This window comes from Chiloscyllium plagiosum, unplaced genomic scaffold (assembly GCF_037043375.1).
Source record: "Chiloscyllium plagiosum isolate Xiang-an unplaced genomic scaffold, Cpla_swu_hap1 HiC_scaffold_39, whole genome shotgun sequence".
In the NCBI taxonomy this organism is placed as follows: Eukaryota; Metazoa; Chordata; class Chondrichthyes; order Orectolobiformes; family Hemiscylliidae; genus Chiloscyllium; species Chiloscyllium plagiosum.
In genome coordinates this window covers 20,143,134-20,169,124 of record NW_028270177.1, presented here as the reverse complement: position 1 = coordinate 20,169,124, position 25,991 = coordinate 20,143,134, and the positions used below count along the sequence as shown (strand labels likewise).

At 43.4% G+C, this 25,991-nt stretch overlaps 1 protein-coding gene across 5 annotated transcripts in view; it reads left to right on the top strand.

Annotated features, from left to right (window-relative positions):
• The window catches only part of LOC122540993 (WD repeat-containing protein 72-like), a 339,613-nt gene that overhangs the window by 177,202 nt on the left and 136,420 nt on the right, over nucleotides 1-25,991 (top strand). The window lies entirely within an intron of this gene.

Genomic DNA, 25,991 nt, shown 5'->3' with positions numbered 1-25,991 from the left:
AGGGGAAATGAGGAAACTGGTGAAATCCGAGTTCATCCCTTGTGGTTGGAGGGTTCCTAGGCGGAAGATGAGGCGCTCTTCCTCCAACTGTTGTGTTGTTGTGGTCTGGCGATGGAGGAGTCCAAAGACCTGCATATCCTTGGTGGAGTGGGAGGGGGAGTTGAAGTGTTGAGCCACAGGGTGGTTGGGTTGGTTGGTCCGGGTGTCCCAGAGGTGTTCTCTGAAACGCTCTGCAAGTAGGTGGCCTGTCTCCCCAATATAGAGGAGGCCACATCGGGTGCAGAGGATGCAATAGATGATGTGTGTGGAGGTGCAGGTGAATTTGTGGTCGATATGGAAGTTTCCTTTGGGACCTTGGAGGGAGGTGAGGGGGGAGGTGTGGGCGCAAGTCTTGCACCTCCTGCGGTTGCAGGGGAAGGTGCCGGGAGTGGAGGTTGGGTTGGTGGGGGGTGTGGATCTGACGAGGGAGTCACGGAGGGAGTGGTCTTTATGGAATGCTGATAGGGGAGGGGAAGGAAATATATCCTTGGTGGTGGGGTCCATTTGGAGGTGGTGGAAATGACGGCGGATGATGCGCTGTACATGGAGATTGGTGGGGTGGTAGGTGAGGACCAGTGGGGTTCTGTCCTGTCCAGCTCTGAGATGCAAAGGGGTCTGGATTCTATTCATGAATTACAAAAGGCTAGTGTGCAGGTTCAGCAAGTAATTGGTAAATCAATAGAACATAAATTTATTGTGAGAGGAATTGATTACAAAAGTCAGGAGGTAATACTTCACTTATATAGAGCACTGGTGAGACCGCATCTCATACTGTGCATAGGATCAGTCACCTTACTTAAGAAAGGATGTAAATACATTGGAAACAGTTCAAAGAACATTTACCAGACTAATGTGTGGAATGAGTGGTTGACTTATGAGGAAAGGTTGACTCTGCTGGCATTTACAAGTTGTATCTGCTGGCATTTACAAGAGTAAGTGGCAAGTTGGTTGAATGGATCCTAGTGAGGTTGACATGGTGAGCCTGAAGAGAGGCTGTGGAAAGGATGGATCCTTTCATAACAGAATCAAGAACTAGGGGGTCACTGTTCCATAGGATCCCTCCACTGTGGAAGCAGGCCATTCAACTCATTGAGTCCACATCACCCCTCCAAAGAGCATCTCACTCAGACCCACCCCCTACCCCATCCCTGTAACACTGCATTTCTCATGGCTAACATGCACAACTATGGGCAATTTAGCACGGCCAACCCACCTAACCTGCACATCGTTGGACTGCAGAAGGAAACCAGAGCATCCAGAAAGAAACTCACGCAAACACGAAGAGGATGTGCAAACTCCACACAAACAGTTGCCCGAGGGTGGATCAAACCTGGGTCCCTGGTACTGTCAGGTAGCAGTGCTAACCAGTGAGCCACCATTGCCATCCCTTTAAGGTCAAAGGTTGTACAGAAGATAAGGTGTCACCCATTTAAAACCAAAATGAGGCAAACCTCTACCTCTCAAGATGATTGTGAATCTTTGAAACACGTTTTGAAAAGATGACAGAGCAGAGTCTTTGTCTGTTTCTAAGGGAGAGGTGGGTAGATTCTTGTTCGGGCAAAGGGGTGAAACTATGGATTTGATGTTACAATCAGATTAGCTGTGATCGTATTGAATGGTGGAGCAGGCTCAAAGGGCAGAATAGGCTACTCCTGCTCTTTGTTCATATCTATCAATCTATTAAGATACGGTAAGAGGGAGTTTTACATTAGGACATCAAATAAATAATTATGAGCCTCCTCCATTCACTAACATCATGGCTGGTCATTTACATCACTCCTGCATTTACTTCTGCAAAAATCCCGAGATCCAGTGAGTCTTGTACTGCCCAAACTCTATCAATCTCAGTCTTAATATACTCAGTGATGGAGCATTCAGTCCTTGGGGGGGGGGGGGGGGGGGGGGGTGGGGGTGGGGGGGGAGAATTCCACAGCTTCACAGAAATGTCTTCTCAGCTCATCCTAAGTAGCTGACACCTCATCCCGAGTTTTTGACCTGTGGTTCCAGACTCTGCAGCGAGGGAAAAAGAGCCTCTCAGCTCTGTCCTGTCAAGCCCTCTGAGGATTTTGGATGCTTCGATGCAATTGCATCTTATTCATCTTAACTCCAGAGAACATAGGCCCATGTTCCTCGATGTCTGTTTGGAGGTCAGCTGTCTCACCCCAGGAATCAATCTGATGAACTTTCACTGCATTCCCCTCGAAGGGACATATATCCTTCTTTAGGTAAGGAAACCGACATTACTTAAGACGATGGTCAGAACAGGCATAATATTCCTCCAGTCCTTCCAGCCAATCCTCTTGAGAGGCTATCAGAGGAACTGGAGTTTTTAACAGTGAGCCATGTCAGCTTAGCTGATTTGTGAGAGAGCTTTGTGCTTAAGGGCCTACAAGGCTGTTTGATCAGAGATCATTCCACGCTGGTTTCCAATTGCATGCTGCTGCTCATCACCCAGTTAATGGGAGAAGCACGGTTTGTTTCTTCAGACACTCCTGCAGGGTTTCTCACTCTAGTTCTGGCTGCGTGTACAGTACAAGGTAAATTAATCAGTACCCTGTGCTACTGGGGAGAGCCAGCCTGCCTGCCACAAATCCATTGAATGAAACTAGCATCATATAAAGTCAATGCAGCTCAGCACGAGGGTATTCTGACTCTTGGACCTTGCAGGGAACTGAATGAGAATTGAGGGGCATGAGGTCACCATTCACAAGTACCCACTGAGATTGTGGGGCAGGTGAATCTTGGCCTTTTTAATTCAACATCGGCAAAAAAATTCAATGACAGAACCCTGCTGCTGCAGTAAATACACACGACGAGTGTTCACTTGGGGTGTGTACTTGTTAGTCAATGAATGAAATGCCACGTAGGACACATCCTCCCAAGCTGCACCTTTGGCTGGATTTTCCTTCTGGGGTCAGGAACCCAACATTTGGAGAACTTCTGGATCCCAACTCCACAGTGTGTCGGAAGTAAACTCCTGAGGTCATTTTCCAATGACTGGCTAATAAGTAGCAAGAAGCATTGAGGTGAACAACAGATGTCGAAGCTTGGAAGACCCACAGGAGACTCTCCATGTTGGCTGTCTGAGGTGGAATCCCCAATGTAGGAGAGAGAGAGAGGTGAGGCATCCACTCAACACACAAAGCAATCACAGCTATTGGATAGTCCTCACGTCTGGGCAATTACTTTTCTGGTGCTATGCATGACCACTGCAGTGGTCACCACTGTACACTGGCTGCAGGTGGCTGGGTGAATGTGTGAAGCCAACTGGTGCACAGCCCTCCCCTCAGATCTTCCATGTCCCCCTCCGCAGTCTGTTGTGGTCATTGCACCTTGATTCCCAAATGGAAATTGGACTCCTTTGGAAAGAAGAAGCTTCTGATCTAGAATGCATTGCCTCAAAAGGTGGTAGAAGTCGTTTCAATAATAGCTTTGAAGGAATGGGGGAACCACCTGGGAATGCCAGGTGCAGTAGGCACTTTCAGCTAGCAGTGGCTGCTCACGTCACCCCTCTGCACACGTGTTCCACCACATAACCAAGTGGCAGGCTATTCAAAATTCACAGGGGAACTCGATGAACACTTGAAGGGGAAATCTAACTTTTCCCCGATATCTATTTAATCAACTGCAGTGGAACCCCCAAATTCTCTGATTTAAATAGATACTGCGGGAGTTTTTCAGGCCCAGGGGAATTCCCAGTGGAAACCTCAATTTTCTGAGGAATCCCCTCGGCATGTGCTCTGTAAGGATTCCACAAGTTCCTGATCCCTAACTCCTACCTACGCTGTAGAAACAGCCATCAGAAAATGTTCAGCCGTATAACTGTCTGTCATGATGAAACACGCATGCTTATATTTTGAAAGCTAAGGGTGTCTTAGTGAACAGTAAGTGATTGGATGCTTTAAGACAATGGTTATAGTTGGGTTGGGAAGGAATGGGGAACTAACTAATTAAATCGCTCTTTCAAAATGTTAACACTGTTGCAATGCAGAGAGTGACTTCCTTGTGTTGCATTAGCCTGTATTTTTATAGTGGTCTAAGGGAATTGGTTACCTCAGTTGGCTGGATGGCTGGTTTGTGATACAGCATGACGCCAACAGTGTGGGTTCAGTTCCTGCACTGGCTCAGGTTACCATGAAGGTCTCTGCTTCTCAACCTCCCCCCTCACCTGAGATGTGGTGGCCTTCAGGTTAAGCTGCTAACCAATTGTCTACTGGGAGTGCAGTCCAATAAGGTTATGATGTATATTAACCATATTTAAAGTAAGAAATCTGACATTTTCTCATATCTGCCCTATCCTTTAAAAGCTGTTTCTCAGACAATGCATAGAAACCGAAGGTAGCAGCAGGAGTAGGCCATTCAGCCCTTCGAACCTGCTCCAGCATTCAGTGTGATCACAGCTAATGACTTAACTCAGTACCATGTTCCCGTTTTCTCCCCATACTCGTTTCTCCTTTTATTCTTAAGAACAATATCTCACTCCTCCCTGAAAACACTGTGTTTTATAAGCTTTGCTTTGTCCTGATCCATGCCTTACACCGCTGTTTTCATCATTGCTCCCTGGTCTTGCACGAATCTGTACTAATTATTTCTGCTTTATTAAAGTAATATGGGACAATTTTGTTGTGTGTCTAGGCTTGAAATTACGTGAGGGATAATCTGACAAAGTTTTATCTTAGAATTTACCTTGAAGCAAATCATTAGAAGTGGTTTGATGCTGATGCATCTAAGTGAAGGAAGTCAGACCAATAGTTTTTGCTCACACCGACATCATGTCATTGTGTAACAACCTGCACAGAAATCACTATCATTTAATGCCAAATACTTCAATGGTTTGGGTGCTTTCATTTCTGCCAAAGAAGCTTTTAGACTGAGGATTTAAGCTGCCATAAAATATGCTTTGGCCTGAATTATCCCAATCCTTTCAGGGAAGACTGAGAGTCAGAAAGGATGGCAAAACGATAAAGTCGGGTGGAAAGGGTGGTTGGAAATGGTGCCCAATATCTTCCTGCCACTGTGCCATTTTGCACCAGGGGTAATTCCTACCTCAGGGAGTATCCTCCCACTGAGTTCCAGAGTGGGAGCCCACTTATGTGCACTCCATAGCCCACAAGCAGAGCCCTCTGCTGACAGTGTCTTGTCATTGCAGCAGCCAGTGACCTGGGCCCACCAACAGCACTCCTCAGTCTTCAAGGCCCCCCCCCCCATTGAGGTCTGAAGCCGAGTTGCCTTCTTGTTTTGAGTAATATCCGGCTTTTTGTATTTAAAGCAGGGCTGCTATCATTTTTGTGCTGTCAGCATGTTACCTCAGCTTTACTTTTACCAGGCAACAGGAAGTAACACACACTTGGAAATAGAGTGGTCAAGTTTTTAACAGCACAGAAAGAGGCCCTTTAGCCCATCGTGTCTATGCCGGTTAGCAAATACCCATCTGTTTTAATCCCATTTGTAGGATTATGATTCTTCTGGATTGGATCAGTCATTGGCTGTGATCACAAGGATGGCTTGGGGAGAGTGTAGCCTCAACCCAACTGTAACCATTGTCTTAAAGCATCCAATCATTTACTGTTCACTAAGACACCCTTAGCTTTCAAAATATAAGCATGCGTGTTTCATCATGACAGACAGTTATACGGCTGAACGTTTTCTGATGGCTGTTTCTACAGCGTAGGTAGGAGTTGGGGATCAGGAACCTGTGGAATCCTGACGGAGCTCATGCCAAGGGGATTCCTCAGAAAATTGAGGTTTCCACTGGGCATTTCCCCTGGGCCTGGAAAATTCCTGCAGTATCTATTTAAATCAGAGAATTTGGAGGGTTCCACTGCAGTTGATTAAATAGATATCTGGGCAAAGTTAGATTTCCAATGCCTAGTTTACTTGCTGAATAATCCAACTGAAACAAAGATCTCATACTTACTTCACAACCCACATCCAGTTGCACCTCCCAAAGATGCTTTACTACAAGAATCAGCTCAACACATCTCCCCCACTCGTGCATCACCACCCCCACCCAGACCTGACGTTCATACCATCCTGCAGCTGCCCAGGACTGATCTCCACAAACCCCCTCCAGCTGCTAGACTCAACACCATGACCACACCCCTACCCAAAAGGGCACCTGATTCCATCACACACCCAAGGACCAGAGTATTTCACCCTCCACCACCTCGCCCCACCCCCCCCATGGGTCCCAATACCTCCAGGTCGTCCCTGCCTGACACAAAATCTCCTGTCTCACATAAATCCAAACACTCCTTCATCTACCTGGTCCCTTGCCATCTTGTGCCCTGCCCATCTGGTACCCTACCCACATAGCAGCCTATCTAACTAGCAGTCCACGTCCCAACCATCTGTCACTTTTTCCACCTGGAATTCCACCTCCTACCAAACTGGCACCCTACCCACCTGGCTCCTTGCCCTCCTGGCCCTGTACCATCCTGGTACCCCAACCTCATGCTTCCCTTGTATGCTTACCCCTTCACAGGAACTGTCAAAGTGACTGGCTGTGATGGGGGGACGTTTAAATCACATAAGGTGGTAACTGAGTGCTGCCCCCCCCCCCCCCCCCCCCCCCCCCCCACTAAGCTGCACCATGAAAAGGTAGTGTCGGGCAGAAAGGACAGCCTTGTATTTCTGAAGCAGCCCTGATCAGAATCTCCTGTCAGAAGTGTGCAGCTCTTTCTTAACGCCAACAAAACTAGAGTGGCGGTCTGTAGTTAAAATCTGAGTTCCTCTGTTTCAGCTCCTGCTGTATAGTTACCTCCTGGCTGGGCCTGACTGTATTACAGTCAAATAAAAGATATTGTTTAGAAAGATGGGACCCGTGCTCAGTGTTGCTGGGCTAACTCTCTTAGCGCCTAATCCAATCTCAGTATTAACACCAAAATTTGTTTCTCTTTCCAGTCTGGCAGTTAGACGTACCATTGTTCTGCCATTCTCACATTCCAATCACTTAATCTGAACTAATTGTTCTGCTATAACGCGCGGTTCGACAATGCAACTTCGCTGCAACAGGATTGACGAACTGGGGATGCTGTTTCTACAGCACAAACTTTTAAAATGTGTGTTGGCTATAACGCGATTACAGCGCCAACACTTTAAGTGCTGTTCCTAAAGTGTGATTTTTCTATAGCGCGGACTTGCACAAGAACACAACCATCGCATTAGAGAAGAACTGACTGTATCAACATTTTTTGTCCATCAGAACCCTCCACCCACTATACCCCTCCAAAACTATAGGATAAATGCTGCCTCCCTCCACACCTCAGCTCAGATGAAGAATCATCGTGACTCGAAATATTAGCTTACTCTGTCTCCATGGATGCTGCCTGACCCGCTGTGATCTCGGCATCTGTTGTTTTCACCAGAATTTGTTTGTTTTTTCCCTTGCATTATATAAATAGATAACCGGAAGAGGCTTTTGTACTTGAGGTTTTCTGAGATCTTTTGAAGAATAGCTTGATTTTCCTTTTCTGTAAATGGGTGGAGCCTGAACTTGCTGATGTCATTGGAAAAGTTGTTCTTTTCCAAAGCGGAACAGTAAAAGCTTCGATGCTTGAATACTCCAAGAACTGAACTGAAATTGAATTCTGCTGGTGAACTGTACCTCTCTCTCTCTGTCTGTTTCCTGCAGCACATGTCGATATGAGATGATGTCGAGTGACTGTTAAAATGCACAGATGTGGCCAGGCTACTGTTCAGATTTGCACAGTATTTCAGCTAAAATATTCCTTCCTTTTAAAATGGACACAAGTCCCAACGATAAAATCTTTTAATCGCTATTAACTTGATAGATTGCACATTTTGAAGGGAATAGAGCTTTATTAAGGAGCTCCTGCCCAATGTTTGCATTCACAAACCAGTTTGAAACCCCAGCGCAATATCATTTTTCTTTATTTTGTGGCCTCTCTGGTGGCTGGCAGTGAGGTGTCCATCTGTTCATTTGAGATTGCACTAAATAGCAAGTGGTCAATGGATAGTAACTGACAGGGGTCAAAAGGGCCTCTTGACCCTTCACTGAAGCAGTTGGGAGATGAAGGCGTGATCTACAGCAGGATAAAAAAAATCTAAAGCTGTCACAGCTTTAATTAGTAACGATAGTAGGAGGACGAAGTGAAATCATTGGTGAGAGACAACAAAGGTATCCGATATAGTAATTTATTACCAGCCAGTGGGTTTTGCGCAATAGGTTGTTTACCCCTGCCGTGGTCAAAAAAAAACTAAAAGGCACTCTACCGCTTAACTGAGGATGGGAGCCCCACTGTTAGCAGAGGTGCACGGTGTTCAGATGATTGCCTTTGCCATTAGCTGGGTAATGCTGTTTTTCTTTCTATTGTAAACTGAACTCTGCCTGTGCATCAGCTGCAAAAATTGAGGGCTTTTACGTTTCTCTTCTGCTGCCAATCACTGAGATTGCTGCCCTTCCCTCTGCTGCATTTGAGGATTCAATTCTGAATGTTCAAAACATCCCCAGCACTGCCCACACCAAGGAAGAAAGGGCTTGTGTTTCCTCTTTATTTTCGCAAACCACTGTTTTCATTCCACACTTGTCAGGAAGGAGGAGTTTTGTTTTGCCACTCAGTGAGGATGGAGCTTTGGTGACCCAAGTTATATCTAATTCAAGGAAGACCCACAATGGAATAGTGGATCAGGTCGAGGTGTTTCTTGGGGAATATAAAGGTCTCAAGGTTTCTTTGCCAGTCCACTTCAAGACAAAAGCCAGAGAGAAATGTTTAATTTCCCAGGTACTGGTGATTTGTTTTACCTTTAATCCCAGAGACAGTGCCTTTACCAGTTCAGGGTCAGAAGATAGGACAGGATCAAACAGAACGCAGCAAACAGATTCTGTTAATGTAATTGAAAAGCAGAACTCGACAACATGAAAGGGCTTAAAGGCTGCTCATCACTCATGCAATTATGTGTATTTTGTTTTCTTTTTAAAAATTATTTCCTTGTTTACTGCAGTAATCACTAGAAGCAGTTCAAGCTTGTAAATAAAAGGCAAGTAATCATGTATCATGTTAAATCATACACAAGAGCTTCTTAAGTAAAGTAAGAAATTACAATGCAGGGTTACACATAGAATTTACCCTATTGTGCAAGAAATAAAGGCAATATTGCAATTTTATAGTTGGGATACAAATGCATTCTGCTCAGCAATTGGTTTTCAGCACAAATTGGTGCTAACTGATCAGCCTAAGTTTCTATTAGTTTAGATCACATTTAAAAGAATGAAATTCATGTCAGAGGAACCCTAAAGTCAGCACTGTACATAGTTTGTATGTAAATTATAAATTTGTGAAACAATTGACGGAAACAGCCATGTAAAAGTATTACAGGTTAATAGAATGATGACACCAACTTAGTTTTCATTTGTAACTGAGTTACCAAGTTTGCTTATTGATATTTGTGGGAAAAAATAGTTTATACAATTTAGAAATAACCATATAGAAACCTGCCTACAGCTGTTAGTCACTGGAGGAGGACAAGCATGACTCTGCCTGAATCTAACAAAGTGCATTTAATAGAGACTTAATTCTGAATGTTCTCAAATCAGGATATCTTATAAATGCACATGGACATATAACCTGCCTTGCTGTATCTGTCTTACAGCTGCCAGTCAATTTTGTTGACTGCTGAAAATGTCTCTTAAACACAAATTGCTTCACAGGGACTTTTCTAAATGGCACAAAGCTACTAAGTGCCCGAAGTTTGCAATGGAAAAAAGCAACAGAAACATGATATTGTGGGGAGTGTAATCATGTAAATACTCACTCTGCTGGGATTTCTCCAAGATGCACTTGCTTTTCTCAACTTTTCAGTTTTATTGTTTAGTGAGTTGACAAAGAACTCTCAACCTTTACAATTTGGATGAGGCTTTTTTTCCTGCATTTAGTTTCTTTATACTTGGCAGCCTGAGGCACAGGCGACTAGAGAACCATCTGCTAAGAAAGGAGTGGAAGGGCAGGCCAAGTGTGACATCTGGCAGTGCTGGACTCCAGATCCCCTTGAGCTCAATAGAGGTCCATCCTCACGTATTGATTAAACCAATACTTTGGGTGTCCATATGGCTTGGGGAAAAACACCCAAGGGAAGATTGCCCTTTCCTGAGATTGAGGGTGACCTCTTATAATGTCTGCATTCTTCTCGTGGACATCAAGGGCGGATAAAAAGCCAGGTTGTGAGGAATCTAGTCAAAGGCAACACATTTGTATGGTTCATAGCACCTATCCTCTGAGACGTTAAGGGTTGATAGGCCTTCTGAGGGCTGACTCTCAAATATCAGCCCCATTTCCCCATTGACATTTATCAGTCAGAGGAGAATAATTATCAGCTTTAATGGGGAGAAGAAGCTTCAGGTGGGTGGGAGGGAATGTCTGATCATGTTTGAGTGGAAGACAAATGATCTTGAATTAATCAGCATAAGCTACAAATAATTTGCATGCAATTCAAAGTGCTTGCTGCATGTAGTGAATTTACTATTTACAGATTTATACTGTTTTTATTAATAAAAAGCTAGACTTGTCTGCAAATTACAGGCAAATTCACTGTTATGGGTGATGTAAATTGTGAAGTGTCTTGGGTACGGGAAGAGTATGCCATTTGTCTTGGAGACTTGCCGAAAGTGCAATCAATTCGTCGTTTGCTGCTGTATCTGTCTGCATTATGAGACAATAGACACGAGCTCCTCCATCTCCATGAGAGCTAAGACTCTTTTGAAATGTTGGCAACTTTTCTAAGATGTACGTCTATAACTCGGGCACTTAATACAGCATACGTTCATTAAGACAAACGAGTCATGTACAGTACCACTGGGAATAAATTAACCTTATTTTATCTGCGGTGTACATTTCGAAATCACAAATCAGTTCCAAAAGTTCCTGGAAATGTTTCCCTCAGTGTAGCTGTTGTAACATTTTCAGAATGTAGCGATGATAGTGTAGTTGTTATTGAAGGTTGGCATTTATTCTTATTCTTTGGATGTTGAGATGCAGCAGGACCCAATTTGCATGCTTGTTTGAACCAGTCTTTCTGCTCCACAACAAAGCCTCGTGGTCCGTGTATGTGTTTGCTATTCTGCATCTTTATAGCACAAAGTTTAGTGCAATCTTGAAAACAACATCCAGCAAAGTAGATCTACCAATGCCGTTTCACTTGCAAAGATAATTAAGAGCAGTTTTTATTTGCAATTAAATTAACTGTTGTGAATCTGTCACTCTGAGGCCCAAATCCAATGTTTTCCTTGGCAGTTTGATTTAAATACCTCAAAGTGGAACAATGGAAGAAAATGCATATTTGCTTAGTATTTGCGTAATTGGAACTATAATATCCTGCTTTGATTCATAATCAAATAGTCTCAAGAAATACCTGACTGCATAACGAGCCTTTTGACAATAGCTTCGCATTTAAGGCTGCACCTGTACTGTATTATCGTAAGTGAGCAGGGCTGCAGAATGGAAAGCACATCTCACAAGAGCCTGCCTTGGAAACACATACTGCTGAGGAGGTTCTGGCTAGTAAATTATAAATCTGAGAGTGCAGTCAAGTATGTCCATAATCTTAAATCATTAAAGGAGGCTTTGCAGCTATATTATTAAATGTCCAGAATATGTAACTAATCATCAGAGTTTGTATATCTTGCTTAAGACTACATTGTAGCTTATTTCATAGTGTACTGCCTCTCTGGCTTCTGTTGGGACTCAGATCTGACATTTTAACATTGGTGTGCTACTTTATCAATTTGAATGTGACTGATAATTGTGTAAACCAAGTAGGTGGTTAGTGAACATGAGCTTATCTTTAATATTCTGATATGTATTACTTTATTTTTACTGACATTAAATTCATCAATCCACTTAGAAAAAAATGCACAAAGCCTAACAAACATGCTTGCGTGTCAACAGAACTGTTACATTGTTAGCGAAAGTGCTATTCCCTGGACTGTTCTTAACTCTCATGATAATAATTCCAGCCTTCCATAATTCGGATGTGTCTCTGGCCCCTAGAAGTAGTCCTTTTCCATTTACTGCTACCTCATGTTTTCCATTGCCAAGCTAAGCCAAGCGAGCTAATTTGCCATTAATTCCACATGCATGACTTGTGGAGCTTTATTAAATACAGCTTAAATATTTAAGTGAATTATGTCTGCTGGATAGCACTGATCTTTTAACTGAATTATCTCTTCAATGAGCTCCCAATTTGCGACAGATAAACAACGCCTGAGTTTGTCAAACAAATGTTGATGCGCTTGAGCTGCTGCTGCACTTTTATTTTGCCTCAGTCCTTAATGAATATCAAGTTCATGTCCATGATCTTCTAGACCTTGTGTTTACCTCTGCACTTACAGGGCTCCTAAAATATTAACCAATGCCTTTTCATCTAGCTCCCTTATTTCTGTAGGAATCCTCATTTACAGATCAACTGCGAGTTCCTGTGACTCTAAAAGGTTTATTCCTAGTGATTCATGATTCTGATCTCAATATTAATACAAATGTGTGTGGGAATTTGACCCATCTTTTCCATTTGGAAAAAATGTTTGGTTTTCCCCTAATTGCACCCAGTGAGCAAAGTTATTTCCTTTTCCATCTACCCAGAGCTTAATTCCATCTTGACATTGCCTTTGATTAGTTTGAACCTGTGTGCTGTCCAACTACCATGACTCTGATCACAATGTTCTCCAGCTATCTTTTCTTGGCTATTGTCTTCCATATGTCACTATCCAGTCATCTACTTGAGGGCTGAAGTTTCTCCTATTTCTATCATATTCTTGGATTCTAGAAATAGTTCTTATTGTTCATCTCAGAATAAAATCCCTATCTTGAATCTCAGTGGACCAATTTGCTTCAAGCCTCTGAATCAAGTCGTTTTGCAAGTTGGAAACAGTAGGAATCCAAATAATGCCAACAGCACCCCATTCAATACTTTGTGCACACTGGCGTGACTCTTAACAATTGCTCCTTGCCCCCTGTCCTTCAGTGAGTATCATCTCAACTCCCAGATTATCATAGGGAACCAGCACCTCTTTAAGGTTAAGTTGTATCTCTTCAAGCAGAATTTTATTAAATATTTCTGTGGAGGTCAGTTGGCACGGTAGATTGTTCCACAGTTCTGCTATTACACCAAGGGCATTAGCTTCTGACACTGGGAGTGGCATATGGTCCTGACTGTAACTTGGGGGCAAAATAACTCCACAAAGGCCAATATCCCATCATCAGGTCATCCTTTATTTACACATGCATAGTACATGATCCTAACCCAGCTAGTACAGAGCTGGCTCCAAAAGTGAACAGAATCAGTGGCTCTCCTGTTTACATCTGTCTATCAGGAGCCCCTTATTGGACCAGATTAATAGCCCCAATCAGGGAACTCATATTCTATGAGATTCGCCTAACTGACCTCATTCCAATTACGACAGGGGTTGGGTTGTATTTCCCAGTGACCCGCCTGATGAAATGGGAAGAAATGAAATTCATGACCATGATCCTTGGGTAGACTTCTTTTGGGATGGAACAGAAAGCATTATGAACAGACATGTTACATCAGTAACTTCCAGTTCTCAATGGCAAGTATTCTATTTACCAGGAAGAAAGACTTGCCTTTATGTAACCCCTTTGTGTAGGACTGCTACCTATTGAGCTGTGTCTGACAGTATACAGTATGATGATCTCAGCTGGTCCCTGGAGTTACATTTCATTGTGGGCTGTTGGCATTGTACTTGATGGCATAGTGGCCAAACTGGAATAAAAGCAAGGATGTGTTGGCCGAGAGTTGGGATGGCATCAGTATCATCTTGTCAGGATCGACCACAAGCCCAGACTCCTGGGATAGATTGAGCAGCAGTATCTGCGCAGGGAGGAGTGGTGCTGCACTCAGTTACAATTCAGACTGATTCCTTCCAAATGGAAGCATGTGCAGTGCTATCTGCTGCCTATAGGTACATTGGAGGGAGGACTGCTGCTTTATTCAGAAGGGCTAACGATCCCATCATTTTCTCACTGACCAAAGCAAGCATGGCTGTGAACAATGCAATTCCATTCCATTGTTGTCTTTCTACAAGGGCAGGGGATGATTATGCTGATGTAGTATGTGTTTTACAGTTCGTATTGATATATCCTACATGAGTGGAAAGGGATTCTATTCGTAATCGATTTTTATGCAGCAACCGCAGGCTGATGTAGAACACAAATAAATGAAGGATTCGGGAGGTAGCAGGATAATTGTGGAGCATATTTTTGGCAACTTGAAGCTGCTCTTCAGGCACTCCAATCAATTGGAGGCATCAAACACATGCTCACTGACACCAAGGTCCTCATTATTGAAGAACGGTATTTGATTTGAAATGTTAAAGCTGTTTTCTCATCACAAATGCTGCCAGACCTGCTGAGTTTCTCCAGCAATTTCTGTTTTTCAGTAGCTTCATCATGACGATGAGCTGGCTCAGCTACAGAGTCATTTTATCCGAAGATGCCTAACCAATGCCTGGGAGGAGCAGCAGAACAATTGAGATTCAAGGTCATAGTCAATTGCAGACAGTCACAAGATAAAAGTTCTGATTCAGGCTGAAAGATCCTCATGCAAGATCCATTCAGCTAAACTCCTGAGCTGCCCCTTTAAAGAATTCTACTGGCATCCTGTTCCACACACTCTTCAGTAATATGTTGAGATTTTAGATTTAGAGTCATAGAGATGTACAGCATGGAAACAGACCCTTCGGTCCAACCCGTCCACGCCGACCAGATATCCCAATCCAATCTAGTCCCATCTGCCAGCACCCGGCCCATATCCGTCCAAACTCTTTCTATACATATACCCATCCAGATGAATTTTAAATACTGCAAGTGTGCCAGCCTCCACCACTTCCTCTGTCAGGTCATTCCATACACGCAGGAAAAAGTTGCCCCTTAGGTCTCTGTTATATCTTTCCCCTCTCACCCTAAACCTATGCCCTCTAGTTCTGAACTCCCCGACCCCGGGGAAAAGACCTTGTCTATTTATCCTATCCATGCCCCTCATGATTTTATAAACCTCTATAACGTCACCCCTCAGCCGCCGACGCTGCAGGGAAAACAGCCCCAGCCTATTCAGCCTCTCCCTATAGCTCAAATCCTCCAACCCTGGCAACATCCTTGTAAATCTTTTCTGAACCCTTTCAAGTTTCATAACATTTTGCGATAGGAAGGAGACCAGAATTGAACGCAATATTCCAACAGTGGCCTAAGCAATGGCCTGTAAAGCCGCAACATGACCTCCCAACTCCTGTACTCAATACTCTGACCAATAAAAGAAAGCATACCAAACGCCTTCTTCACTATCCTATCTACCTGTGACTCCACTTTCAAGGAGCTATGAACCTGCACTCCAAGGTCTCTTTGTTCAGCAACACTCCCTAGGACCTTACCATTAAGTATGTAACTCCTGCTAAGATTTGCTTATCCCACACTGGGCTAAGACCCACCTGTACTCGCCAGCCACCTTCGCTGCCAACCTCCATCTGGCACACCGCTTGCAAGGCTTCTGCCCGCGCCACCGGTTCCACCATCCTTCACATCACCCTCAATGTCCATTCCTCCTCTTCAAAACTGATCGGGTTAATATTGAGAGATTGTTTCTGTTGCTCAGGAAAGTTACTAACAGGAGACAAAGTTTCAAGATAAACTTCCAATTATTTAGGGCTGAGAAGTAGAGAAATTACTTCACTCAAAGGGTGGAGCATGTTTGGAGCTTTCAACTCAAGAGGGTTGTGGATGTTCCACCATTGAAAGCATTTCAGAATTAGGATGGACCGATGTTTGGTTTTTCTGGGTGATCTGGTTTAATTTATTCTTGGCATGAGAGCAGCAGTCGTAAACCAATAAGCGTTGCCCATTTCGATCTGATCTGAGGGCATCTAAAGCTAATCACCTTGTGTGGACTGGTGTCACATGTATGTCTGCCAGGTAGAGGTGGAAGGTGGAATGAGATCTATTCATTGAGTATTTCCTCGTGCAAACCACAGATAAGCAGATTTATTGAAATCAGTTTCACAACTTGCTGCAGCAGGGTTGGAACTTATCACCTCTGAGTTGCTAGCCTAATTCAAAAGACACTAAGTTGCCCTTTCATCTTCTAGAACGTATGAAATGGCATCACACGATGACAGATTTACTGTGATCACTACAATAACTTACCCATTGGAGCAATGGGGATGAGATTGAATATTGGCTGCTTTATTGAGCTCCCTCTTTGATTAATATATTTGTGGTAGTCTCTGTGATTGGGATCACAGTGTCTTGTGGAACACTTTGTAAACTCCTCAGGGACTGTTGCACAGTCTTCTGGGACTGCTGTTGCTGCAGCAACACCCTCCTCATTAGAATCATAGAATACCCACAGTGTGCACACGGCCCATTGAGTCCACACCACCCCTCTAAGCAACATCCCACCCAGACTCGACTCCATCGCTGTAACCCTGCATTTCCTATGGCTAATCCATCTAGCTCGCACATCCCTGGACACTACGGGCAATTTAGCATGGCCAATCCTCTAACTTGCACATCTTTAGACCATGGGAGGAAATCGGAGGACCTGAAGGGAACCCACGCAGACACTGGGAGAATGTGCAAACTTTACAGACAGTCACTCGAGGGTGGAATCGAACCCGGGTCCCTGGTGCCATGAAACAGCAGTGCTAACCACTGAGCCACCATGCTGCCCTAGACCCTCTCATGGAGTTGCTGCTCTGCCTTCAAGTCTTGCCGATGTTGTTATTCCTTCCACAGGAACAGACAGCTCAGTAGCTGCTACCTCAGAAACGTTGACTTCTGAACGGGCAACTGGCTCGGTTACTGCCAATATGATTCGAGAGCTGGTTAATCCTTCACTAGTTGTTAGGTCTCTGATTTTGGCAACAGGAATCTGCTCACTAACAGATGGAACAGGTTCCTCAGAAGTCGGAACGCTGCCAGACTCTGAGATGACGGGAATCCTCAGGTGCTTCCTTCGTGAATGGAAGACGTAGTGGAGAAAAGGGACTCAGTATAATTGTGGGAATCGAGGGATATGGAGAGCGAATAGGGAGGTGGTGTGGAGGTCTAAGATCAACCACGAAGGTATTGAATGTTGAGGCAGGCTGATGGACCAAATAGTCTATGCATGCTTCTATTTCTTAAGATCTTGGGCAGACAGTTTATTGAATGAATTGATTTAAATATTAATAACATTGCTGTCTATTGTGGCCTGTTATTTTTGTTTGTCAGTGAATGAGTGTAAGACAACCAGTGGAACACAGTAGCCCTTGCCCTAGCCCTGAAACCTGGGATACTGAGGACTGTAAACGACAAACAAAACAAAGTGAAATGATTCAATGATACTTTAATCACATTGCATCAGTCAGTGATCTTTTTGGGCAAAAGAATTCCTTTCTTACCTGTGGGGGTAGCTACCCATCCAATGTCCTGTCAAGGTTTGAGTTCACACGTCGACTGTTTCATTGCAGTTTTAAAGCACCTTGACAAGACCATTCCTGGAGTATCGAGGGCAGTTTTGGTCTCCCTACTTAAGAAAGGATATACTTGCCCATCGGCAAAAGTGAGGACTGCAGATGCTGCAGATTAGAGTTGAGAGTGTGGTGCTGGAAAAGCACAGGTCAGGCAGCATCCGAGGAGCAGGACGTTTCAGGCAAAAGCCCTTCCTCATAGTCGAGGTTCACTAAGCTTATACTGGGCATGACAGGACTGTCGTAAGAGGCTTGACTGGGCCTATATAGAGTTTGGAAGAATGAGAGTGGATCTGATTGAACTGTATAAAAAGACGACAGATCAGATGCAGGGAGATGTTTTCCCTGGTTGGAGAGTCGAAAAACAGGGTTCACTGTCTCGGGATCCGGGATAGACCATTCCGAGCTGAGATGAGGAAATATTGATTTACTTGAAGGGTAGTGACCCTGTGGAATTCTCTACCACTGAAGGCTGGGGAGGTCAAATCACTGAATATAATACAGAAAGAGTTATGTTTTTAGATTTTAAAGGTACCAAAGATGTATCCTGGGCATATGGCATTGAGTCATAGATTCAGATGACATAGAAACAGACCCTTCAGCCCACCATGTCTGTGCTGACCTATAAACACCAAAGTACACTAATCCCATTTATTTGCTCTTAGTCCATAGTCTCTTGTGCCCTGGCATTTTCAGATCTCATCCAGATGCTTCTTTAATGGCGTACAAGTACCTGCCTCCCCTACCCAAATCAATTAGTCAGACAGGATCTTCCTCGAACAAATCTGTGCTACCTCTGTCAATCCTGTCTTTCCAAGTATTGATTAATCCTGTTCTTCAGCACCTTTTCCAATATTTTCAACTGACATTGGACTTAATGTTTGTGTTTCCCTAACCTATGGGTGGCACAGTGGTTAGCACTGCTGCCTCACAGCGCCAGAGACCCGGGTTCAATTCCCGCCTCAGGCGACTGACTGTGTGGAGTTTGCACGTTCTCCCCGTGTCTGCGTGGGTTTCCTCCGGGTGCTCCGGTTTCCTCCCACAGTCCAAAGATGTGCAGGTTAGGTGAATTGGCCATGCTAAATTGCCCGTAGTGTTAGGTAAGGGGTAAATGTAGGGGTATGGGTGGGTTACGCTTCGGCGGGTCGGTGTGGACTTGTTGGGCCGAGGGGCCTGTTTCCACACTGTAATGTAATGTAATCTAATCTAATCTATCCCTGCTGCCTTTGTTGAACAGAGGAACCACATTAGCTATCCTCCAGTCATCTGGCACTTCACCTGTGGCCAGCAAAGTGTTAAGTATCTCCACAAGGGTCCCAGCAATCTCTTCCCTTCCTTGCCTCCCAGAGCAGCCTGGGATACATCTCATCAGGCCCTGGGGATAAATATGCCTGGATGCTCACTAAAACATCAAATATTTCTTCCCTATTTATCTTAACGTGTTCTAGAATCTCACTGTCCCAACTGACATCCCTGGCTACAGTGTTTTTCTCTTTTGTGAATACAGTTAAGAAGTATTCATTTCAGACCTCACCCATGTCCACTGGCTCCATGCACAGATTGCCTCTTTGCACTCTAGTAGGTCCCACTCTTAGGTTTAATATTCTTATGAAAAGCTTTGGGGTTTTCCTCGATCTCACCTGCCCCTCTGTGCCAACTGTCTACCTTTGAAAGGCCTTCCCTTTTTCAATGCACTGTGCCTGACATATGGCTTCCTTGTTTTTCCTTATCAAACTCTTTAACATCCAGGGTTGTCATCGAAAGATTACTGCATGACTTAAGCAGCGAGCAATAATTGTTTATGCAGTTCTTCAGTAACGTGCTGTCCTCGCCCTCCACTCTTAGAGAGACACACTGGCCCTGAATTCTCACTATGTTCCTCTTAAAAGACTCACACCTTTGAAATGTAAACTTACCTGTGAGTAGCTACTCCCAGTCTATGTTTACCAGATCCTGTCTAATGAGATTAAAATTGGCCTTCTCCAAATTTAGACACTTCATTTCTGCACTTTCCTTAACTTATAGAGTTATGGCCATTATCCCCAAAATGCTTACCCACTGAAACTTCAACCACCTGACCAGCTTTGTTCGTTAGAATTAAGTTTTGCACTATCCCATCTATGATGATGATCCTAATAGGACTAATTATGTCATGTCTCAAAAAGCTCTCCAGGATGAACTTTAAAAATTCCACCCTGTCGAATCCTTTCACATCAAGGCATTCCCAGTTACTGTTGGCAAAGATGAAATCCTCTACAACTACAACGCTGTTTCTCTCACACCTTTCCGTGATTTGCCTAGGTATTTGCTATTTGATTTCCCTCTGATTATTGGGATATCTGTGGAATGATCCAAGCAAGGTAATCACCACTTTTGGTTACTATTGTTGAGGTAGAAGTTTAAACATGCTCATATTGAATGGCAGAGCAGGCTAAAAGGGCCGAATGGACTACTTCTGCTCCTCGTCTCTAATCTGTTTACATTAACCGGTATGATCCAAAAATCAAACAGCACTCTTCCAATTTATTTCCCTTTCCCCTTCCCCCTTCTCTCTCATGGAATGTTTTGTGCCTATTGGGTGTTTTTGTGCCAGCATTGGCTGCCTATAGTCTGGTAGGTACCATCAAGATGAGGTGAGCAAACTTAGTGACAAATAGCCCTGAGGCTTGACCTCTTGACCATTAAATTGGAAATTGGACTGATGAACCATCAGAGGCCAATAATATTTTTTTTTCCTGGCTTGCATTGTAGTAACCTCTCCTCAAATGTTCTTCTGATCATCTTCAAGTCTATACTCTCAGTACTTTCCAAAGGTGTAAAATGCCTTCATTTTGATGGCATTTTGTTTTCAATGGCATCTGTAGGTTCAGTGAATTGCAGTTTTATTTAAATATTCAATCCTGGAAGAATAAAATTGAGCATTTGTTGTACTCATTTTAAGTTAATAGTTTGGTCTTTTAAGCCACAAGATTTGTTCTCATGTGTTTTGAACAATGGTGTTTTATGTAAATTTCTGAAAGTCGTCTTTCTGAGCATTAGGAATTGGCATTTTGCCGTAGGCAAGCCAAGAGTGCCAATATTTAGTGGCGATAATGAACGACCAAATTGCATAATCAAGGCAAACATTTTCATCAAAACAATACTGCATGACTGTAGCAGCGAGCAATAATTGTTTATGCGGTTATGAAGTAAGCCCTGCTGGATTCAGGCTTTCCAATGTGTTTCTACTGCACAGGTTCATTAGTGACGTTTTTGAGCAGCAGACTGTGGTTAATTGTGACCTGAGCACAATGGTAATGTCTTTACAAGCGGTGGCTCACACAAGGTCAGTTATCGGAGGAAGCTGCTGGCTATTGTTTCAGCCTGGCTGGAGGGAAGGTGTGTGCATATGTTGAAAAGCTGAAGGCAGAGCATATTGCAGAACAGCATCTGTGCTGATTGTTAGCTTCCAGCATGTGATCACAAAGAGGATAAGCGTGGCTTAAAACGTGAAAAAAAACACATGCTACAGAGTGTGAATGAGTTGACAATAAAAGTATGTAGTGCTTAATGTGTTTGTATGACATTCCTGTGCTGGCTGCATTAACTCAATATACCTTGGTTAAAATAACAGACAAATAATCGCTGATGAATTTCCCAAATGTTCCAGTGTTACAATTGCTAGCACTTATTTCTACCCATCTTTTTATAATGAGTTTTTTTTCTCTTTCCTATGTTTGAACACCCTTGGAAAGCTGTAACTTCTTGCCAGAGTACAATTCTATAGGTTGTCTCACTCAAGTAGCTACTATTAACCCTTAACGTTGAGTGTCTGCGCATCATTCAGCTGCAAGTAACATCAGAGGTGAAACCGACCGTATCTTCATACGACATCTACATGCATGCATTTTCGGCAGAGGCTGCTGGGTAGAAATTGGGAGAGAAGCTTTGGATGATTATCTAATATTCTTGGCCCTGCAATGAAGTCTTTGTTTTGTATCTGTTTAGTAATGTGTAAGCCAGCAATCTGTGAATATTGTAACATTCAGGAAACAGGACAGTTTCAAGAGGACTGTTCCATTTAACTGTTACAAAATAACAGTTACATGCAATACCACTTAGAATCAAGAGCAGGGCCTGTAAGATTTTAAATAGGTCTTTCAATGAATTTTAAGCTTTACTCAACAGTCAATTCTGAGGAATTGAACAAAAACAGTCAGAGGAAAAGGTCTCTATGTTTAGACTGCTGGTCAGTTAGGAGCAGGGAGACAAGGCCCCATCCAAAAAAGGTGCTGCTGTAGCAGTCCCCATTCTGTTCAGAGTCAGCAAAAATCCAGGGGCAATGAAAAGACCTGGGAGTTATGAATCACAGAAGAAGTGATGCACAGTTAATAGCTCAATGTAGTTAACCGTGAGAGAGAAGGAAGCCCACAAGCAATATTTGTGCTGGGCAGCTGAGCAAGATAAGAGCTTTGAGAAACATTGAGTAGAAGCAACTCAGCGAAGTGAGCTGTCGGTGGACAAGCTGAAGTCATGCCTTTCAGTCGGTGCTGGAATGCAGTTTCCAGAATCCATGGGAGTGCACTCCTAATTGGGAAAGTGGACTCTGTGGACACGAGCAATTATTGAGGCAGAGTCGAAAAGTGTGGCGCTGGAAAAGCAAAGCATCCAAGGAGCAGGAGAGTCAATGTATCAGGCAAAAGCTCTTCATCAGGAAAGTCCATAATGGAATTGCATTTGAGTAAATTCCAAAGTTGGGTCAGCACGAGCGAAGAATTGGAAGCTCTTCGAATGTTTCAATGAAATTTGGCAACACACATGATCACTAACATCTGGGAGGTGGAGATTGCTGTGACATCTGTAGGATCTGTCTTGATTTTATATGTTATTTAATGCACTTTGTGGAGTGATTGACCACAGTGTTTTGTTACTTCAGATTAATTCTGGATGTCAGAATTGAAGTTACGTATAGATGTATACATGTAGTGGATCTGTGGCCTCCTGCACATAGATCATAGTATCATAGAATCCCTACACTGTGGAAACAGGTCAGTCGGCCCATCAAGTTCAAACTGAGCCTACGAAGAGCATCCCACCCAGATCCAGTCCCCCACCCTTTCCCTGGAATTCCCCCATTTTCCATGGCTAATCCACCTAGCCTACACATCCCTGAACACTGGCAATTTAGCATGGCCAGTTCACCTGACCTGCACATCTTTGGACTGTGGGAGGAAACCAGAGCACCCGGACGAAACAGGAAGAATGTGCAAACTTCACAGACGCAGACTAGCTGATAATTGTCTCGTCGATCGCAGAGTGTCTGACAATTGATCTCACCATCTTTTTGCATTTCCCCCATTGCATGCATATCCATCATTATGCCTCTTCTGGACGCTGTGCAGCTAAAGAAACGACCATGCTCTTCACAGGCCTTGCCAGCTTGTGGGCGTGTGTTTCAGTTTGGTCCAGATGGACTGTCATCAGCAGGCTAAATAACGTTTTGTGGTAGCAGTATGAGCAAATGAGTAAGAAATATACTAGGAACTGAAATATGAAACCAGTGTATTACAGTACAAGAAACACAAGAGGTGATTTAGTCTGTCATGTCCATCCGGACTCTCTGCAGCCCATTCCTTTTCTGTGTACACGTAGTTTTTGTTCTTCAGCTGCAAAAGGTCTATGCAGGCTGAAGAACATTTACAAGGAAGGTTGCCACGCCCACATCCAATATCTGAGCTACACAAGCGGTCTAGAGCCCAAAAACAAATTGTGACCACAGGCGTATCAGAGTTGGGAAGTCATGTTGAGGTAGTGCAGAACATTGGTGAGGCCTCTTCTGGAATACTGTGTCCAGTTCTGGTCACCCTGTTATAGGGAGGATTTTATTAAGCTGGAGAGGATTCAGGATGTTGCCAGGAATGGAGGGTTTGATTTGATTTAGAAGAAAAGGCTGGGACATTTTTCATTGGAGCAATGGAGGTTGAGAGGTGATATTATAGAAGTTTATAAAATCATGAGGGGGATAGACAGAGTTAATGGTTGGTGTCTTTTCACGAGGATAGGTGATTTCAAGATTTGGGGACACATTTTTAAAGTGAGGGGAGGAAGGTTTCAAAAGGACATGAGAGGCAACCTTTTTACACAGAGGGTGGAATGAACGTTGTGCAGAAGTGGTAGATGTGGGCAGAATTACAATGTTTAGAACACCTTTAGATAAGTACACGAATGGGAAAGGTTTGGATGACATGGGCCAGGAGCAGGTAGGTGGGACTAGGTTAGTTTAGGATTATGTTCAGCATGAACTAGTTTGGACCAAAGAGTCTGTTTCCGTGCTGCATGACTCTATAAGTGACCTCCTGTGCCTCCAAACTTGAAAGCAGCCTGCTACATTTGGGATACTCCAGGGTGCCGATCCAGAGGGCTTGCCTGCAGCGTGACCAATGGCAGAGTGACAACACAGACTACAAAATGATGCTGTGATAGATCCCAGATGTTAGTGATCGTGTGTGTTGCCAAATTTCATTGAGACATTCCAAGAGCTTCCAATTCTTCGCTCGTGCTGACCCAACTTTGGAATTTACTCAAATGCAGTTCCATTATGGACTTTCCTGATGAAGAGCTTATGCCCGATACATTGACTCTCCTGCTCCTTGGATGCTGTGCTTTTCCAACGCCACACTTTTCGCTGTGATAAAGCTGGATGATCGAAAACAAAACCAAAAATGCACAGAGTTCCACGCTGAATAGGAAAATGAATGTCTGGTCATAATTGTAAAAAATAAGAGCTTTGTTTTGTACATCACCAAACTTACGTGGATTGGTAAAAGGGGAGCAATTTGGAACAATATCACACTGTGATGCAGAGTAAATCCAATGATGGTCTTCCCTTGAACAGCGTGCTTCAGATTAGGACAGGTGATGAGTTAAGGCTGTTTTGAAAGCTGAATGTAATTACTTTCTAAACCAGCAGCAAAAGGTAAGGCTTGTTTGAAGAATAATTATGAATTTGCCATCTCATGGCAAAACACTTGAAATCATTATCGGATGGCAAAGTAATTAAAGAAGCAACGACTGGTCGCTCACTCTTTACCCACAAAACTTTAAAAACAAAGGAGAAATAATAATGGCAATACAGATATGTCACTCAGTGCCTCCACTGTAGCCTGACGAGTGAAATCTTTGTCTGAAGATTTCTTTCATCAACTACAGCAGAACCTTGAGGTTTGTGAATGCTCTTCCCTACAGTTAGATGAATCCATTCATGTGACTGGCACAGTCCAGCTGTTGGATTTTGTGTGCATGGTTTTGAAGGACATAGCAATCAAAGAGAATCTCACTCTTTTGCCCCTTGAAGAGAGAACAAGGGGTAATAATATCTACAGGAAAATACTGCAAACTACCAAAAAAGAGGCACATGCATGAGAGAAAACGACATTCTAATCAGGAAACTGGTTTCCAACATAATTGGTAGCCCATATTTGGACCAAGCATCTCTGGTGAACTATGTTACATTTTGTAGAAATGATCTTGACTTCTCTCCTTTATCAATACCATTATGGACTTGTCCCATGTAATGAGACTTACTGTTAATATTGTACATTTGATTGGAGTTAGAGGCCTTCAGCAATATTTGAATCTTTACTTGACAAAGCTGATGCTGGCTACAGTGAACTAATCCACCGTGCTCATGTGCTGTGCTTAGGTTGAGGGAAGATCCTGCAAAGATTTTGAGATATGATGCCTGAGATTTGTATTTCCCTTAAATCAAAGAATGAAGTATGCAGAGAGCTGTTAGACAGTGCATGTTTGGGTTGTCTTTGGGTTCCTTACAGACATAACATCGAAACTGAATGTCAACTACAGAGAAAGGATAGAGACTTAGCAACTTTGGATCAGTGCTGTGATTGCAATAAAACTTAAAAGGGGGTCTGTAGTCCTCCCAATTTAAAAATAATGACACTACAACACTTCCTATATCTGGAGAAAACAGTAGAAATCTACAAAAGTTTAGGAAAAGAGGTTCCACACAATAAACATTTGTGCACACTTGAGGAAGATAGCAGAGGAATTCAACAAACAATTTTCAGGAATTAGTTGTGATTGAGCAACTTACCCAGTTTGTCTCTAATTCCTTCAAGTAGAAATTGGTGTGATGGCTACCAGATTCCATCAGGTGTTTGATTTACAAACAATGGAGATAATTGGTGTCCAAAGTGATATTGAGCTTTTTGGAGATTAATATTTTAAGACTTGTAAACAGAGAAAAGCAGACACTACTACCATCCTGTGTTTTTAAAGTGAAAGGTTACTTTAGCTTCACATTCCTCTGTGAGACAGTGTTCTCCCAACTGAAGATAATCCACTCCACGCATTGCATCCACCTCTCAGATACCCATTTGGTGGACTATATATGGCCAGCAGACTCAAACTACAACCCAGACTTCAGGACACAGGCAGATAATGTGCAGAGGTAGTTGTCACAATGAGACTTGGGGTGAGT